Source organism: Bubalus bubalis, chromosome 13 (assembly GCF_019923935.1).
Source record: "Bubalus bubalis isolate 160015118507 breed Murrah chromosome 13, NDDB_SH_1, whole genome shotgun sequence".
NCBI classification, from domain to species: domain Eukaryota; kingdom Metazoa; phylum Chordata; class Mammalia; order Artiodactyla; family Bovidae; genus Bubalus; species Bubalus bubalis.
In genome coordinates, this window is record NC_059169.1 from 69,410,361 (window position 1) to 69,429,030 (window position 18,670).

At 41.6% G+C, this 18,670-nt stretch overlaps 1 long non-coding RNA gene across 2 annotated transcripts in view; it reads right to left on the bottom strand.

Moving 5' to 3' along the window:
* Positions 1-18,670, bottom strand: part of LOC112578479 — a 63,241-nt gene that overhangs the window by 20,031 nt on the left and 24,540 nt on the right. Inside the window, exon 2 of one of the 2 annotated variants that reach the window (XR_003102768.3) lies at positions 8,313-8,412. This is a non-coding gene — a long non-coding RNA (uncharacterized LOC112578479). Of the gene's footprint in view, positions 1-8,312; positions 8,840-18,670 lie in introns of those variants that run through there. The other variant, XR_006543808.2, reaches the window with a different exon arrangement.

The following is an 18,670-nucleotide window of genomic DNA, read 5'->3' on the forward strand; positions in this document are numbered from 1 at the left end:
GAAGTAGAAAAGACAAAGTCTTGGAAGAAGTGATATTTGAGGAGATAATGGTTGTGAATTTTTTTCTTAAATGATCAAAGACATCAAGCCACTGAACCATAAATGAAGTTCAGCTAACCCCAGAAAGGATAAACACACAAACAAATCATATATAAGCACATAATAATAAAACTTCCAAAAACCAAAGACAAAAGAAACAAACTCTTAAAGAGGTATGGAAAAAAATGACATATTGCCTTCAAAAGCTCAATAATAAGACTGCTGACTTCTCACAACGTAAAGATTATAAACCAAAACCCAGCAGAACATCTTCAAAGTTCTTAAAAGAGCAGTTTATAAATTATATATTTTGTGAAAATATTCTTCAAAAATTAAAGGATTATATTGAGTTGGCCAAAAAGTTAGTTCAGATATCTCCATGACATCACATGGAAAAACTCAAGCAAACTCTTTTGGTCAACCCAATACTTGTAAGAACCTTGTAATACATTATGTCAGATCAATGCTCCAGCGACAATGAGATGCCACTATGAACATACTGCTGCTGCTGCTGCTAAGTCGCTTCAGTCGTGTCCGACTCTGTGCGACCCCATAGACGGCAGCCCACCAGGCTCCCCCGCCCCTGGGATTCTTCAGGCAAGAACACAGGACTGGGTTGCCATTTCCTTCTCCAATGCATGAAAGTGAAAAGTGAAAGTGAAGTCACTCAGTCATGTCCGACTCTAAGCGACCCCACGGACTGCAGCCTACCAGGCTCCTCTGTCCATGGGATTTTCCAGGCAAGAGTACTGGAGTGGGTTGCCACTGCCTTCTCCGATGAACACACTAGAACATCTAAAATTTAAAAGCTGACCAAAATGAATGTTAGCAAGGATGAAGAGTAACTAGAACTCTTATATATTACTTGTCAGGATGCAAAAAAATTGCCACTTTAAAACAATTTGACAATTTCTTATAAAGTATAACATACTTCTTGTGTGAACCAATAATCTCACTCCTAGGTTTGTACCCAAGACAAACAAAAACTAATATTCACACAAAAATCTGTATGTTAATATTTATAATGACTTTATTCATAATCACCCCAAACAGAAAAAAGCTCAAATGTCAATCAACAGGTGAATGGATAAACAAAGGGTGGCGTATCCATTCATACAAGAGAATATTACTTAGTAATGAAAGGAACTACTGATACGACACAGACTGATCTCAGATGCATTATGTTCAGTGAAAGAGACTAAACTCAAAAGACTACAATCTACATTCAGAAACAGACAATACTATAGGAGCAGAAAACTTATCAGTCACTGCCAGGGTCTGGCAGTGGCATAAAAGGGTGCGAACATAGCAGGCAGGTAATGGTCAAGCTGTCCAAATAAAAACTCTGATTTGTAGCATTTGCCAATTACTCTAGTGGAAATATTCCCACTATTGCCAACTTTAACCTCCCAAAGTGATGACAAAGTGATGAACGTGGAGTTAGGAAGAGATGCAAAAGAACACAGTATTATACGGTATTTCCACCACACAGATAAAACAGATATAAACAACTTCACAGTCACAGATAATAGTACAATGTCAAATAACTAGGAATCAACAAGTTTTTAGGCTTCCCTGGTAGCTTTCACAGTAAAGAATCTACCTGCAATGCAGGAAACCAGGGTTTGACCTCCGGGTTGGGAAGATCCCCTGGAGAAGGGAATGGCAACCCACTCCAGTATTCTTGCCTGGAGAATTCCATGGACAGAGGAGCCTGGCCGGCTACAGTCTATGGCGTCACAGAGTCGGACACGACTGAGCGACTACACACACACACGAGCTTTTAGTACTTACTACCTTCTAAAAAGTATAATTATATCAATTATAAGTATATGTAATTTAATTTTAAATAATAGTTGTTTTAAACTACTGGCTTCGAAAATTCCTTAAAGTTTAACAATATTCTGGCTTCAACACATCACGAGGCACAAGGGAAGTGTCTGAGGTGACAGAAGTATTCTGTACCTTGATTTTGGTGGTGGTGTACAACTGTAGGCATCTGTCAAAAACCTACAGACCTATATACTTAAAAGCTTTCATTTTATTGTGTATAAATTATAGCTCAAAAAACCTAGTCACAAAATCTGCATATCTCCTTTGACTTATCAACATCAGTTCTGGATATCTATCCCTAGTTATATTCCAACATGTCTACCACTGATTTTAATAACAAAAATTGGAATTAACCTGAAATTTACAGTTGGATAATGAATAACAGTGTCATATATCCAACCAGATATTTCATATTTCAAGACATATTACATGAGAATTTCCTTAGCAGCTAGAAAATGTGAGGCATAAAAAAGTAGTTGCTTCTGGAAAGTGGCTGAGGGATAGAAGTTAACTGAGACTTACCTATGTGCACACCTTGTAAAATTTTCTGTGTGCATATATTCCTTTTTCAAAAGATAAAGGGACCTTAAGTTGGTTTAATCAAAATGAAATTCAGATATTTTCAAACAAACAAACTAGATAATTTACAACCGACACAGCTTTGCTAATACTTAAATGCCTTCAGATACAGCCTCAAGCTTTGCTCCCCACTGTGTGGATGGAGAAGTGGAGGCCCAGAGACTGAAAATTTTTCTCAAAGGCACACAACAGTAGAAAATGCACACTTTAGCTTTGCTACACTACTTTTTTGGCAAGTTCAGGGAGGGCCTGGGCTTCCTCTGCAGAGGAGGGGGTATACCTGAAGTCGAGGTAAGCTAGCACTTCCCTGAGAGGGAGCATGTAAACAAGGAAGACAAAGAGTCAAGGATAGAACCCTGGAGATGTTGATACTTAGGAGGAGAAAGAGGAGGCTGACAAGCACACAGAGGAGAAATGATCAGAAAGAGACCATATAACTTAATGTGATCTATTGCGAAAAATTGGGCTTTTGCTTAAAAATGTGGGCTATTGCTTAAAACTGTTTCAAAGAGGGCGGCAGAGGATAAGATGGTTAGATGGCATCACCAACTCAATGGACATAAACTTGAGCAAACTCTGAGAGGTAGTGGAGGACAGGGAAGCCTGGTGTGCTGCAGTCCGTGGGGTCACAAAGAGTCAGATGCGACTTAGCAATTGAACAACAGTTGCTTAAAATGTTGGAAGAAAACACATTTGTGGGGGAAAAGTCACTTTATTCTCTGTTCTTTGAACTATATTCTTCAGACCTTGCCCTGATTTTTAAAGAGAAAATATGTCCACAATGCCAGTGGGCACATGCATGTTGGAGTGTGTTGACCAAATACTATGGCTAGGATTCTGGCTTGTTGATGCCCTTCTACTCAACAGTTAGAACTGTTCTGTCCTCTTCATGTCTTTCAGCCAGCAGAACAATTCCCCGTTGTGTGGGGACTTAATTTCCTTGGACACTTTGGACTGGAGTTGTGAAGAAATGGGTTTAAACCATTGCTTCTTCTTTTCTCTGTTCAGTGGTGGGAAAGAAAGAAAAGTGATAGTACCTCCCTGACCCCCCAAATAAAAGGAAACCAGTAATATGGTGCGCGGAAGGAAGCCAGAGCACAGAAATCAGGAACAGAAGGGCCTAACGCGGTATGGTTACACGTGTTCTTTCAGAAGGACAAATCAGAACCGTTCAAGAGAAGGACGCAGCGACACACAAACTCCCAAACCTCTGGACTTGCCAGCTGGAGAAGCAGATTGCTCTGGGAGAACTTAAGAGTCACTGGAGAGTGTTTAGTTCTCCAAGTGAGTAGCAGAACTGTGCTAATGAGGTCTTTAACACCTGTACTCCAACCAGCCGCCGAGTCTAAGCAGAACCAGGTGGGAAAGCCAACAGCTTAGAGGTGGCCAAGGGGAACTCAGAAGCCGAAAAAAAACCCACTCTTCCTGGCTGGTAGGATGCCGATGACATTTGTTGTCCTTTTTTATGCTTTGTTTTTTTCTCTTTTCCACATATCCATCAAATGAGGAAAAGAATGTTACTTTGTAAAACAAAACATGGCTTTCAATTTATCTTTCCCAGTTATGCATTCTCTGGTCGCTTGATTTTGTCTCGAGCATGTAGCGGTTCAGGCACTATAGATGCAGCTCTGATTCTGCCACTTGTCACCTCCAGGAAGTCTTCATACAGACAGCGGCAGGTGGCTAGTGCAGAGGAGATGGGATGGGGAAGGAGAAAATATCCTTCTAGGATGTCCCTCTTTGGCATGCTTTGTCGTTGTTTTCTGTATGTTTTCTGGGCTCTGTGAGCTTGAAGAAGACTTCTTTTAAGTACTCTACATCCTTCCCTCTCCTCCCCTGCAAACACTCCCTGTCTATTCTTGCCTCTCTTCCCCACTCAGGTTTTGACAACACAAACCATGCTAATTGGGAAAATGAGACACAAAATATAAACTTCTTAATCTGGGTAAGTAGCTGAAAACTAGAAAAGACAAGACTTCAGATAAACTGGTTAGGAAAATCAAACTTAGAACCAAAGCAAATGTGAGGCTTACCATCTTGAATCTAAACCTTGCATTCTGTACTGTGTGGGTCCTACAGAGAGAGGCAGGGAGGAACCATGCCAGTCCCTGCGGAGCAGCCTTGGGGGCTAATGACCCACCTGGGCACAGGTAGAACGGCAGGAGGGTGGACATTGCAGTCCATGCCCTCTGCAAATGTGGTCTGATCAGTTTCAAACTCTGACCAATCAGATCAGTGACTCCTATAATGGCCAGTGTCAAGAGGTCACCAAGTGGGTATAGCCTGAGTGCCTTTTCATGGGCTTTGGCTGTTGGGCAGGGGGTGAAGAATGAGGAAAGTGATTTTCTTGCCTTCTTTTCTCCTTTCCCAATAAAGACTGGAATCCATTTAGAGTCCCCTATCACTGGATTCTTTAGCCCAGTTGGTTAAAATTTTTTCTCAAATCAAATCATTTTAATTAAAAAAATACAGATGATGCAGATCTTTATGAAACTTCTGCACTCCTTTCAGCTCGAAATCTATTGAAACCTGCTGTACACTGTGTTCTATCTGCCACTTTTCAACAAAATAGGAAAGGTATCTCATGGTATGATTACATTTGGTAAGAGCTGTGCATGGTGAGGAAGACAAAGTGAAGTGAAGTCGCTCAGTCGTGTCTGACTTTTTGCAACCCCATGGACTGTATCCTACCAGGCTCCTCGGTCCATGGGATTTTCCAGGCAAGAGTGCTGGAGTGGATTGCCATTTCCTTCTCCAGGGCATCTTCCCGACCCAGGAATCAAACCCGGGTCTCCCGCATTGCAGGCAGACGCTTTACCGTCTGAGCCACCAGGGAAGCCTGGTGTAACTTGAGTACAACAGGTTACAATTCTTTGGGTTATTGAAGTTTAATCAAGACTCCCAGATGTTACGGTAAATTAATAACATGATTAAATTTCTCTTGGCAATTAATGTCAGCTTTTAAATCAGTGTTTGTTACATTTCATGTCACATTTACATTAAGTAATGAAATATTTGTTTCTTGCACAATGTTCTTATGAATGCTCACAAGCACCGTCATTAATTATAAAGCACTGCTCTGGAAAAGACTTCTTGCTGTGAGAATACGGAGATACATGTGTTCACGGTGCAAGTCTGCAATGCCTGTCTGGCCCAGTGTTCACACACTAGAAAAGCAGGTGCGGGGGGTGCAGCGTTGCATGCGCTCTAATTGAGCAGAGGTGGTTTTCACCCTCAAACGAATTGGACGGATGAACTCACAGGAAACACTGATTAGTTAGAACTGGGGGAATTTTTTTCCTAGTTATTCCTGGGATTTGTTCCATGAAAGTATTTTTTGGAATTGGCAGAAAAACCAATTCGTACAAAAATAAATGTCCTTTCTTTAACTGAAAGAACTAGGAAACTTCTTAATGCCTAATGTTAAAAAAGCATAAGAAAGCAAGAAGGTGTTCTGTTTCTTCCACACTGAACTAAGTAATTTCAGCTGTGGTTTGAGATGGGCCACCAAGGCCATTATGATATTGAGATAATTGAAATAACAGAAAACCTTCTGCTGAGGACAAAGTGAACCTGTGGTGTTTAGATGATCTTTGTGATGGATATACCGCTCGAGACTTTAAAAATCTACTATCCTGCCCCCAATACATGATCTTTTCCCTAATTCTGAAGAAAGTGACACATAAAAGCAGAGTGTCCCTCAGTGAATGAGCGACAGAACTCAGTCTAGTACGGGGCTCTTCACTCTTGCACAAAGGCTCCGCTGCACTAAGCCAGTGGTTTACAAAATCTTTGGGGCCACAGAAATCTGTCTTCAATGACATCTCATCAGGAAGCCTAATATTTAAAACAGAGTGCAGCTGGTGGATAATTCCAAGCCAGTTTCAGTGCCTCCATCATTTTTCAAAGTTCTTGCCAGGTTGCAAGAATTTCTAAGAAAACTGATATTTCCCTACTTCATCTCCAAGAAATGGAATTCAAAGGACTTCTGAAAGCATCTTCATCTAAAGGTTTCATCACTACTGATGGACAGAACCATCGCCAGGCAGGTAAACACCACATACACTTCAGCAGAACCTGAACAAGGGAAGCTAGTACTGATATACACAACACACTGATGCTAGTGAATGGTAACAACTTCCATGCAGCTTGTATTACCTTCTACCTGGACACGTCCATCCATTTCTCTAAGTACTGGCCTTGCATCCTGGACCACGCAGGAAAATATCAAAAGGGAAGCCTAGCGGAATCCCTCAAGATTCCCATCTCCTGATAGTTAACACATCCTTTCTCAGACTCAAGAAAAGAAGAAATCCAGTATATATGAGCAGCTACCAAGGGCAAGGCATTTTTACCCAGATGATTTTCGTATCTCACTTGACCTTGTGAGACATGTAATTTTGTTCTCATTTTACAAAGGAGGAAATCAAGACTCAGAGCACCTTCACAAACTGCTCAGACAACTCTGTTGAGAGTTGGGATTTAGATCTGGGTGAATCAAATTCCAAAGCCCATGTTCCTCCCACCACCCCATCTCTGAGTCTCTCATTGCTGATGTCTCTGATCAAGTCCAGAAACAATATGCCGCTGGGCACGGGTTTTGTATTACTAGGTACCCTTTTTATTATAAAAGCCAGATCTCCTCAGTTAGCAGACCGCATGCATTTTGAGAATATAGCATAGAGAAGAGATTCCTCGGTCTAATTCCCTCCTTCCAAAATGATAACACTGCAAACCATTGCAACTTATATTTATGGGACATGTTATGCTGCTACTGCTGCTGCTAAGTCGCTTCAGTCGTGTCCCACTCTGTGCGACCCCATAGACAGCAGCCCACCAGGCTCCCCCGCCCTTGGGATTCTCCAGGCAAGAACACTGGAGTGGGTTGCCATGTCCTTCTCCACTGCATGAAAGTGAAAAGTGAAAGTGAAGTCACTCGGTCGTGTCCGACTCTTCGAGACCCCATGGACTGCAGCCTACCAGGCTCCTCTGTCCATGGGATTTTCTAGGCAAGAGTACTGGAGTGGGGTGCCATCACCTTCTCCCGGGACATGTTATAGTATTTATCAGCTTGAGACACACTGAAGGGCAGCACTAACAATCAAAGCTTTCTAAAACATCTCTTTCCATTCTGTTACAGGATGGTCTGTATTCATAAGATCTATGGGTCTGTTAGCTCGAATTTTGTTTGCTTAGAAGAAACAGTTACTCAAGTTGATAACACAACTGCCATTCATGTACAGAGTGATTCTTTCACAGAAGAGGAGTACACATTTTTAAATACACTCATTGGCTTTGCTATTCTTGAGTTTTCATGCCTATGGATGATTCTTTGCAAACATACCAGAGCTGTAATTTCTGAATGCACCAATGATGAATATCCCCTTACTGAATAACTCTTCCTGGAAGAGTTCCTAGAGCTATATATCATTCAGTATTACAATATGAAGTGCAGTTGCCCATACAAAAAGAGATACAATCATCTTTTTTCATTACCTGTAATTCTTTTGATCCATTTTCTCCTCTGCTCCCTCCTCTGTAAGTAATCTTAAGACACAGGAAATCTAGGCTATTTTTTAGAGAATAATCACTTTTCCCCTCCAAGTTTTAACTTGCACTTGGCATTAAGTGAAAATAGAGGATTGGTATCAAATAATAAGCCTGGCGAATGTCTATACACACACACACAGAGAAGTTTGAATTTTAAAACAGATAATGTCCTCTTTATCTGAAAGCCGAGTTTCTTTAGTTGGAAGAAAAAAATCTGAATTTGCTCCACTCAACATTTTCTCCTCCTGTCTTAGCTCCAGCTACTGTAACAAATTACCCCATGCTTTAAACAATAAATATTTATTTCTTACCATTCTGGAGGCTGGGAAGTCTGAGATCAAGGTGCTAGCAGATTCCGTGTCTGGTGAGAGCGCTCTTCTTGGTTTGTGCATATCTTTCTCCTTGCTGTATCTGCTGGAGAGAAGGGGAGGACTCTGGTCTCTTCTTCTTTAAGGACATTAATCCCATCATGGGGGCTCGACCTTTATGACCTCATCTTACCCGAATTACTCCCAAAGGCCCTACCTCCAAGGCTCATCATACTGTGGGGGGAGTGTGTGTGTGTGTGTGTGTTAAAGCTTCAACATATGAACTGGGGGCAACAAACATTCAATCCATAGCATCTTCCTTCTCCCTCTCCACTTTTCACTTCATGCCCACACCGGACTCTGCAAAGCCAAATATTAGAAGCCCCCATCTGCCCCGCTGATGCTTCTTTCTTGAGGACACTCCCTGTATAACAAGGTAATTTCCCCTTTTCCGTTTGTTCTAAACACATAGCTTTGATGAACCAAACCAGCCACCCCTACACCCCACACCAAGCTCCAGAACAGTTCCCCTTCAAGACAATTGAATTCTGTAGGTCCCCCAGTGGCCAGGGGAGGGGAGAGAAGAAAATTTGTAATAACAACAGATTTTTCATTTTTGAAAGGCCCCTTTTTGTTGTTAAAATATTTTATATTCCCTGTAAGGAAAAAAATAGTTCAGTGAACATTCTCACTAAATTGGAAAATAATTTTCAAAATTACAAATGAATTTGTGTTCATTTAACTTCAATTCAGTTCAGTTCAGTCGCTCAGTCGTGTCCAACTCTTTGTGACCCCATGAATCCCAGCACGCCAGGCCTCCCTGTCCATCACCAACTCCCGGAGTTCACTCAAACTCACGTCCATCGAGTCAGTGATGCCATCCAGCCATCTCATCCTCTGTCATCCCCTTCTCCTCCTGCCCCCAATCCCTCCCAACATCAGAGTCTTTTCCAATGAGTTAACTCCTCGCATGAGGTGGCCAAAGTACTGGAGTTTCAGCTTTAGCATCATTCCTTCCAAAGAAATCCCAGGGCTGATCTCCTTTAGAATGGACTGGTTGGATCTCCTTGCAGTCCAAGGGACTCTCAAGAGTCTTCTCCAACACCACAGTTCAAAAGCATCAACTCTTTGGCACTCAGCTTTCTTCACAGTCCAACTCTCAAATCCATACATGACCACTGGAAAAACCATAGCCTTGACTAGATGGACCTTTGTTGGCAAAGTAATGTCTCTGCTTTTGAATATGCTATCTAGGTTGGTCATAACTTTTCTTCCAAGGAGTAAGCGTCTTTTAATTTCATGGCTGCAATTACCATCTGCAGTGATTTTGGAGCCCCCAAAAATAAAGTCTGCCACTGTTTCCACTGTTTACCCATCTATTCATTTAACGTAGGACCAATAAATTAAGGATATGTTTCTGAAACAAACTTTGGGTTTTAAAAGCTTGTAAAAGCCTAATTATTTGGGGATGCCAGTGCAGAGACATGGGTTTGATCCCTGGGTCGGGAAGATCCCCTGGAGGAGGAAATGGCAATCCGCTCCACTACTCTTGCCTGAAGAATTCCATGGACAGAGGAGCCTGGAGGGCTACAGTCCATGGGGTCACCAAGAATTGGACACGACTGAGCACACACAAAACAAGCTGCAACTCTACAGCCAGAGATTGCTAATTCGAATGTCTTGCGATATTTCAGAAAAGGGCTGTGCTTTGAAGACCATCTGCAACAGAAAAAGTAAAAAACAAAACAAAAACCACCGGCTAGATCAGAATGATGAGCAGCCACCTGCATGAGGGTCACTTAAAGCAACAAGGTCTGACTCTAAGTATAGGAGGGTGTTTCCTGGTCCTACACGAGTCTTCCCCTCTCTGTAGCTCCAGCCCTTAAGCAAGTCTGCCAGACCTGGAGCTGTCCAGAGGGAAGGCTGTCCCTGTCTGCTTGGACCCTGGACACTCAGAGGACAGACAACCGCTTTGAGGCCTCCAATCTGTATAGTGGCAGATTACACAGCTGATTTCAGGGGGGATGTTTGTAACAAGCAAACTGTTACTAAAAATAGAAGATACCAAATTTTTCAATGATAAACATAAAAACAGTAAGACTTCATCCCAAGTTACCCCTCCCCAAACACTTTGATACACTTGCACTCTAAGACACTCTCCTGAGCAGGGGAGAATGTGGTGGGGCTTCAGCAGAGCTTCAGCAGACCTGCAGAGCTGCGCTTCACTCCTGGTCTGTTTTATCGATGCAGCAGCCTGCAGTCTGCACCCATGGGCGTAAGTCATTCCCCATCACAGGTGGTAGCAGAAGAAAAGATGGAAACTGCCAGGTGATAAGACGCCCAGATGCCTGCCCTCTCTCCACACGGTGACTCGGCATCACTGAGGTTTCTGCTATGAGGCCACAAATACTTGTGTGGTAAGAAGCAGCTAAAACCCAAGGAAAGTTTACCCCCTAACTTCTACCACTTAATTCCCCTAGAGAGTTTTAGTGGAAATGTAATCAGATTAAGCTGAGGTTCTAAAGGAAATTATAGGTGACCATGTTGCCAACTGGGAATTTACACACCAGTTTGGAGTGGCCTTTTGGATCTGTCCCTGAGCTATTTTCCTACTGAATACTCTTGTTATAGGAACAGCTCACCTTATCTGAAGAAGAAATGATAGTGTATTATTGTCCTGACAGAGAATAGCTACTTAAAGTTTCTTATAGCCACTCTTCTTGTAAAGCAAGTAATTCTATACTGCCTTAACCTTTCTATTTGTTTATTGATTTGGAATTTCGTGCATTTCATTGGCTTAAAGCAGAGCATCTCCATATTGTAAACCAACCCATGAAATCTACAGTTTATTGCACATTTTGTAAGAAGTGAAAATTTTCATGCCCTTTACTCAATGAGATGAACATGTCTTCATTTGAAATAAACACCGAATCTAAGGCAAAAATGAGACTGAAGACGATGGACCTGGACATCTAGCCTGATCTTTGTTTTGTCATAGAGGAGTGGCTGGGGGAGAAGGTCTCACTGGTGCTGACTCAGAGAGTTTTGACACCTCCAGTGGTATGACTGCAGTTCATGTGGAAATCCATTTGCAGGTAGAATCCTGCTTCACTCCACAAAGACGGCATTCTCTGCCCCCAAAAAGCAGCTTCCCCTCTGGTGGTCATGGAAGCCTCTACAAACACACGTTGCTGACCAGAAGTTTCGTCCTGCAGGGTGAAGCTAGCCCCACTTATAGCTGCTGAGCCCTGGGACCTACTCCACGGGCAGGAAGATTGATCACGAGGTAGTTTATTTAGTCAGAGGATCACGGGTGAGTCAGGAGACAAGGAAATTCAGAAACCAAAGTCAGAAGTGATTGTGCATAGAAGAGGAAACCAGCTGCACCTGGCAGTCTGCTACCAAATCAGAAAGGGCTGTAATGGAAAACGGATGCGTTTATAGAAAATCCGTCTCCCGTCCTCCCCTGGCCAGAGCCGCTGCCCTCTTCACAGGGAGTCAGCGTATTAAGTTTGGCAGCTCTCGTAGAGCTTGCCATGCCAGGGAGGTTATTAAAACTGAACTGAAATGGTTTCATAACTCGGACTGGAAACAAGAGTGAGGAAAATGCTAACACCAAAGTGACAGACCAGAACGAAATGGAGCTAGATTCGTAGGCTCTCTGGCTCATGTTTCAGGAGGCTCCACGTGTTAAAATAGGCTGAAAAGTTAGCTAAATAAAACAAAGTGCCAAGCGAGACATTTAACACCCTTGAGAGGGGGCTTACCAATGAGAGAATTCCATGATTCGCTATGTTGACCGAGAACTGTACTGATGGGAGTCTGAAGACAAGAATAATTATAACCACATCCCCTAAAATATCTGTCACATGTGAGGGACTTCTCCCTTCCCCAGTGTGCCTCACTGATTCAAAGGATCTCAAAGATATTTTCTGGTTCTTAGGGATAGAGAGTACCAGAGATTGAAAAAGCAGATGAGTGATGTGTTTTACCGTCACATATTACAGTCATTAAGAGTGTAGGCCAACAACTTCTTGGAAGGACATACAAATTTCAGAATTATACAATTTAAAACACTTGCTAAAATTGTGGAGGGTCTGATGTTAGCAGAGTGGTAGTTCAGGAGAGCCATCAATGGGCTATACTTATTTTTCCAGGTGGTCTTATGTGTGTCCAAATAAAAGTTATTTCTGAAAAAATATCAGCTATCATTTCTGGGAGGACCTAAGTTGAGGAGCAGCAAACAGCTTTCATGTCTGAAGCCAAAAGAATGTTTTTAGGCCCATTGAAAAGGCTGGTCACAGGCTTTATCCATGAGAATATATGGTAAGACCAACTCATGCAAGTTCAATTCAGAGGAGTGAAAAGCCTGGGTCTATAATACCAGTGCCCATGACCAAAAATGGTGGAAAGAATTTTAATGAAGAAGATAGGGAATGTCAGAACAAATGGTTAAAATCTAATTTTCCTTGTGGCTTTTAGGACATTTCCGTGACTATTTTTGTTCATTTCAAAAATAGGCATTTCTTATATTGACTTCCTTTTCCATGAGTTTTTATTTGCCTCTCATTCAATAGCAAATTGGTGGCTCCACCTTCAAAATATATCCAGATTCAAATATTTATCAGCACAACAACCCTATGGTGGTTAAGTATGATCATATCTCACCTGGATTATTGGAGTAGTCCCTTATCAGGTCTCCCTTTACCCACCCTGTCCTCCCTGTGGTCATTTCTTAATGCAGCATCCAGAGTGATTCACAGACATAGAGGAGCTCTGTTCAAAAACTCACCAATGGGAGAGGATTTGGGGAAGATGGTAGAGTAGGAATCACCAAAAATCTGTTTCCCCATCTAGACAACAATTGCACTGGAAGAACTTGTCTGATGTAACTATTTTGTAACCCTGGAGTCTATTTAAGTCTTTCAACTTCCATGGGAAGGCTTGAACAGTAAATTGTGGTTAATTCTGATCAGCCTCAGTTCATGCTACAGGACCATCCTCCCCTGCCCACAGCTGTATGGCAGGCAGCTGTGCATGGGTTTCTGGAGCAGCTTGCACACAGCTTGTAGGAGCCAGGGTGGGCAAAATGCATCCTGTCTGCCAAATATCAAGCATCTGTTCTCTAATTGCTGCTTCTGATCACAGAGATGCAAAGAGGAGAGATCTGTTGTTGCTATATCTCAAGAGGGTTGCAAGCCCTCTTCCCCTTTGGCTAAAGTAACTTGTAGGGGATTTAAAGGACTGGAACACATCCCCCATCATTATTCTCTTCTGTTAACTTTTGGATAGGCTAAGGATATTAAAAAACAATATCATATATGGGGAAAATTAGGAAGTAACTATACATAATGAGGGAAAGGCATAGGCTCAGAAAAGACCTGAGATGATCTTAAGTTTATACCAGGATGATCCTTGGTATAGAGGCAGACTACAACAGTTGAAACAAACAAACAAACAAACAAACAAAAAAAAACAGAAACCATAGCAAACCCCAGCAAACCGAGGAGAAAGGAGACATTATAGCTTACAGAGTTCCAACATAATTTTGTTCAAATGTCTATTTTCCAACAAAAACTCAAAAAGCATACAAAAACAAGAAAGTATGACCCATTCAAGAGAAAGAAATAAGTCAAGACAAACTGTCCTTGAAACTGATAGCAGTTGTACTAGACAAAGACTTTGAATTAATCATCTTAAGGATGTTCAAAGGTTGAAAGGGAGATGTAGAGAAAGTCAAGAAAAGGATGTGTGAAAAATGAAATATCAGTAAAGAGGTAGAAAACCTAAAAATAAACCAAAAAGAAAATTGGAACTGTGAAGTACAATACCTGAAACAAAACTTTCATTAGAGGGATTCAAAAGCAGATTTAATCAGTCAGAAGAAAGAATGGGTGAAGTTGAAGATAGGACAAGCAAGGACAAGAAAACTGTTGAGTCTGAAGAGTAGAAAGAAAAGGGAGTGAAAAAACAGTGAACAGAGCACAGGGGATCTGTGGAATGCTATCATGTGGACCTAAATGTGCCCTCTGGGCGTCCCAGAAGGAGAAGAGAGAGGGTAAAGTGCAGAGAATATCTGAAAAAAGAATAGCTAAAAACTTCCCAAATTTAATTAAAGACATAAAGATCTAAACGTACGACCAGAAACTATAAAACTCCTAGAGGAGAACATAGGCAAAACACTCTCTGACATACATCACAGCAGGATCCTCTATGACCCACCTCCCAGAATATTGGAAATAAAAGCAAAAATAAATGGGACCTAATTAACCTTAAAAGCTTCTGCACATCAAACGAAAATTTCAGCCTTTTTTAGAGACAGATCCACTGCCTAAATTGAGAGAATTGGAATGAATACTGCCCTGTCCTCACCATTTTTAGAGTTGAAGAGACCCTGCTAGGCTATTTCTACCCAGTGCATTGTTTTAGAAACAATGATGAGAGGAAAGAGCAACCTCATGACAGCTGACCACAGCTAGGGATTTTCTTTAGGGTCTCATTCATATTGATTTTCCACTGTATCCCATAAGATGTCTGTGAATGATAAATATAGAAAAGTTTTCTTTAAAATGTTTATTGGAGTATAATTGATTTACAACATTGTGTTAGAAAAGTTTTAAATCATAGACCTTAGAAACACGCATCCTGATTCCCAAAGAACCCTCAGCAGCTACCTACTCCAATGGCAAGGGCTCCCTAGACTGAGAAGCATTGTATTACCTCCCTCCCTAATTGAACCTGAAGGCACGTAAGACCCAAAGGGCCAATGATTTAATTAAGATCGCACAGTTAAATCCTGGAATTAAAACTGGAATTTGGCCCCCAGCCTTTGGGTGCAAGGCTTTCCCTGTGTGCCTATTCTCTGTCCACAAGCACATGCAAAGTCCTTATCCCATTAAACACTCCACACCACCTCACAATTTCTGATTTCACATTATTGCATGGAATCAACAGCAAGGAGGGTGACGCTAAGGAAATTACCTATAAGCTTTTCAAGCAAATATGCATTTTCTGATGATGTGTTGGAATTTCTGTAGAAACATTCAGCAAGAAATCAAGTTATCTATTAATAAAAAGCTCAGTAGGGTGACAGTCATGAAGTAGGGCTTGTCAACCACCACTGGACACACTGGAGGCAAAATTCTGACCTTCAAGGGGAGAATGAGAAATATGTGGCAATATCTGAATCAAGGACTCTTTTGCTGCATTTAAATCAGTGAAGGAGCACTTGACTGATTTCAGAAGAGAGCTGTCCATAGCTCATGATAAGGGAGAAAAGCAATTGGAGTCAGGTACATAGTATACTAACTTTAATTAATCAAATAACAACCCTCTGTGTATATTTACATGAGTGTGGAAAAAGTTGTGGGGGTATACACAGCAACTGCTAGCACTGGTTTTCATGGCATATGGAAATGAAGGAAGCCCAGGGAAGGTTATTCACTTTCTCTTAAGGCAAGGTCTAGGCCCCTTTCTCCTCAAGCAAGTTATTCTATTTTGAGTTCCAAAATGTTGGGTGAAAATCATCCAACAGTGAAAAACCAAAGCATTTTAGCTGCTTGTTTTGAAGAAGAACAGTAATTTCATTAGGTGGACAGAGATACAAAGAAAAAGTCAAGAAGCTATTAATTGTCATGAATGAATAGATCTAAATCCCCACCTGCTGACGGAGTCAGCTCCCACTGAGAGAAATTGGTGGTGGTGGCGGGGAGAGGAACAGAGAAACACAGAGCCAATGGGGAGTTAACAAGACTCTATCCAGAAAGAAGAGTAATTCAGGTAAAATCAAATGAGAACCCTAACTGCAATTTAGAGATGGCAGTGTAATAGTGCGCCCAAATTTAAGGACTAGATGAGATGATTTTGAGTGGAAGCTTTCTGTCCAGGCCCACAAACATCCACAGACAACAGGGACTTGGAAAAATCTGAAAGAAACAGGTCTGACAATTACTATGAATAAACAGCGGGGGAGAAACACTGTCTTATCTTCTGAAGGGATGTGTCAAAGCTGCCTTCAGGTTTTCTAAGAAAATGTATAAAAATTATAATACTGAGGTTAAGATTCTTTCATTCTTTCACAAATATTATTAAACACTGACTAATGACCAGTCAGTATTCCATGTGCAGTGATACAGTGGTGACTAAGACAAAACTCTTGGCTTCAAAGAGTGACCATTCTAGTTCATGATGCTGATAACAAGCAAACAAATAACATGATGGGTTAAAAAACAGAGATGCTATGGGGCACAAAGTCAGGCTAAAGGAATAGTAATGGATAGGTTCCACTTTAAACAAAATGGCCAGGAAGGATCCTCTGATGAACTTAGAGCAGAGGCATGAATAAACTGAGAAAGTAAGTCATGTGAAGCTTTGGGGAATAGGGTTGAGGGCAAAGGAAACAGGAAGCACAAAGGCCGAAGAGGACAAGATTGGTGTGTGAGAAGCAGCAAGCAGGCTCGTGTGGCTGCAGAAGACTAACCGAGGTGCAGCGTCATAGGAGATTAGGAGTGGCCTCTAAGCCAGGGGAAGGAATTTAGACTTATTTTGAATGTGCTGGGAAGCCACAGGAGGGCTTTGATGAAATAGTAACAGAATGTGAGTTACATTTTAAAAAGATCATTCTGGTTATAGTATGAAGGACAAATTGTAGCGGAATATAAAGGAGCTGGCAGAATTGGTGGGAAGGGTTTTGCTTTGGTTCATAGTGGCTTTAATTAAAGTGGTGAGAGACTGCTCCACTTCTTCCTCAGAAAGATTGAGAGGAGGAGGAAAAGGGGGCGACAGAGGATATGATGGTTGGATAGCATCACCAACTCAATGGACATGAGTTTGAGCAAGCTCCAGGAGATAGTGTGATGGACAGGGAAGCCTGACGTGCTGCAGTCGCAAAGAGTCAGACCTGACTTAGTGACTGAACACCAGAAACACAGACTCAGGCAGTGCCGCATCACACTCACACAGTGCTCCGTCACACACTCTAGAGCCAGAACAGTGCACAGCTGGCAAGGGAAACCCAGGAAGAGGACAGCAGGAGGCAGAGAGAGGTGCTGGGTCCCCTCATCCCCAGACTGTAACACTGCAAGACTTCTGTGCAGTCTTAATTCTTAGAGAATTGACATTTCATTTTATTAAGAGGTTATGGTACAGCGTACATATCTTTTTTTTAGAAATGAGAGAAGAGCATTAATTTTATTCCTTACTCTTGCCTTGTTTTCTCCAAATACATTTGTATAGTAAGTGAATTGCAAAATAATCACATAGACCCAATAGGGAATTGAAGTCATAAAGGTATAATTTAGAAAATAATTATATTTGCACTGTAATTTTTTCCAAATTCTTCTTAGTTCCGATTTCGCCAATATATCCAGACTTGGACTGTTTTAATTAGGCAATAGGATCCATCGTAGGTGATTGATCTAGGAAGTGGATTGTGAATCTGTCTTTTTTTAAGTAGCACACTTATTGTATTACACCTGCCAGGTTAAAAGTTCAGAGGGGTAACCTTACAACAGAGGGACCTCTGAGCTGGGAGTGTGGGTCATAAACCCAGTCCTACAACTGGGAAAAGTACTTTAAACTCTTTTCCACTTGCTCATCTATAAATTAGAATAACAATCTGTCCTACCTACTCCTCAGAGTTGGATAAATTTTCTGACCACAAGTCAAGATGGAAACTCCTAGATGAGGGAGAGAAAGGAAAGTGCTAAAGGGGAATTTTCTGCAATTCCAGAAAATAAGCAAGGCTAAGTGCGTAAAAAGTTGAATGGAAGTGATGAAGACACTAGAAATACTGCTGGAGAAGTAGGACGCCCAATGGGCAGGACAACAAGACACTTGTTTTTTAAGACAGAATATGCTCAGAGGTTAAAGCATCTGCCTGCAATGCGGGAGACCTGGGTTCGATCCCTGGGTTGGGAAGATCCCCTGGAGAAGGAAATGGAAACCCACTCCAGTATTCTTGCCTGGAGAATCCCATGGATGGAGGAGCCTGGTGGGCTACAGTCCACAGGGTTGCAAAGAGTCGGACACGACTGAGCGACTTCACTTTCACTTTCACGCTTCTTTTTGGTCCTAACTGGCTGGTTCAACTTCATCAGAATAAAAAACAAAAAGTCTCAAATTCTTAGAAACTCCAACAGTTCATAAACTCTGTCCCATGTGGTCCTACATCCTTCTCCAGAGATTATCACTGGTATCTGTTTGGGACGATCCTTCTAGAATATCCCCAGGCAGTTACAATAGTATGTGTATGTATAACTAAATTAAGCATCTTAAACTTTACTGCAGGAATACAGACGTTTTAAGTAAATTGTTTTAATAATCTAAAACCACACTAAGATTTCTGGGATAGCCTAAATCTT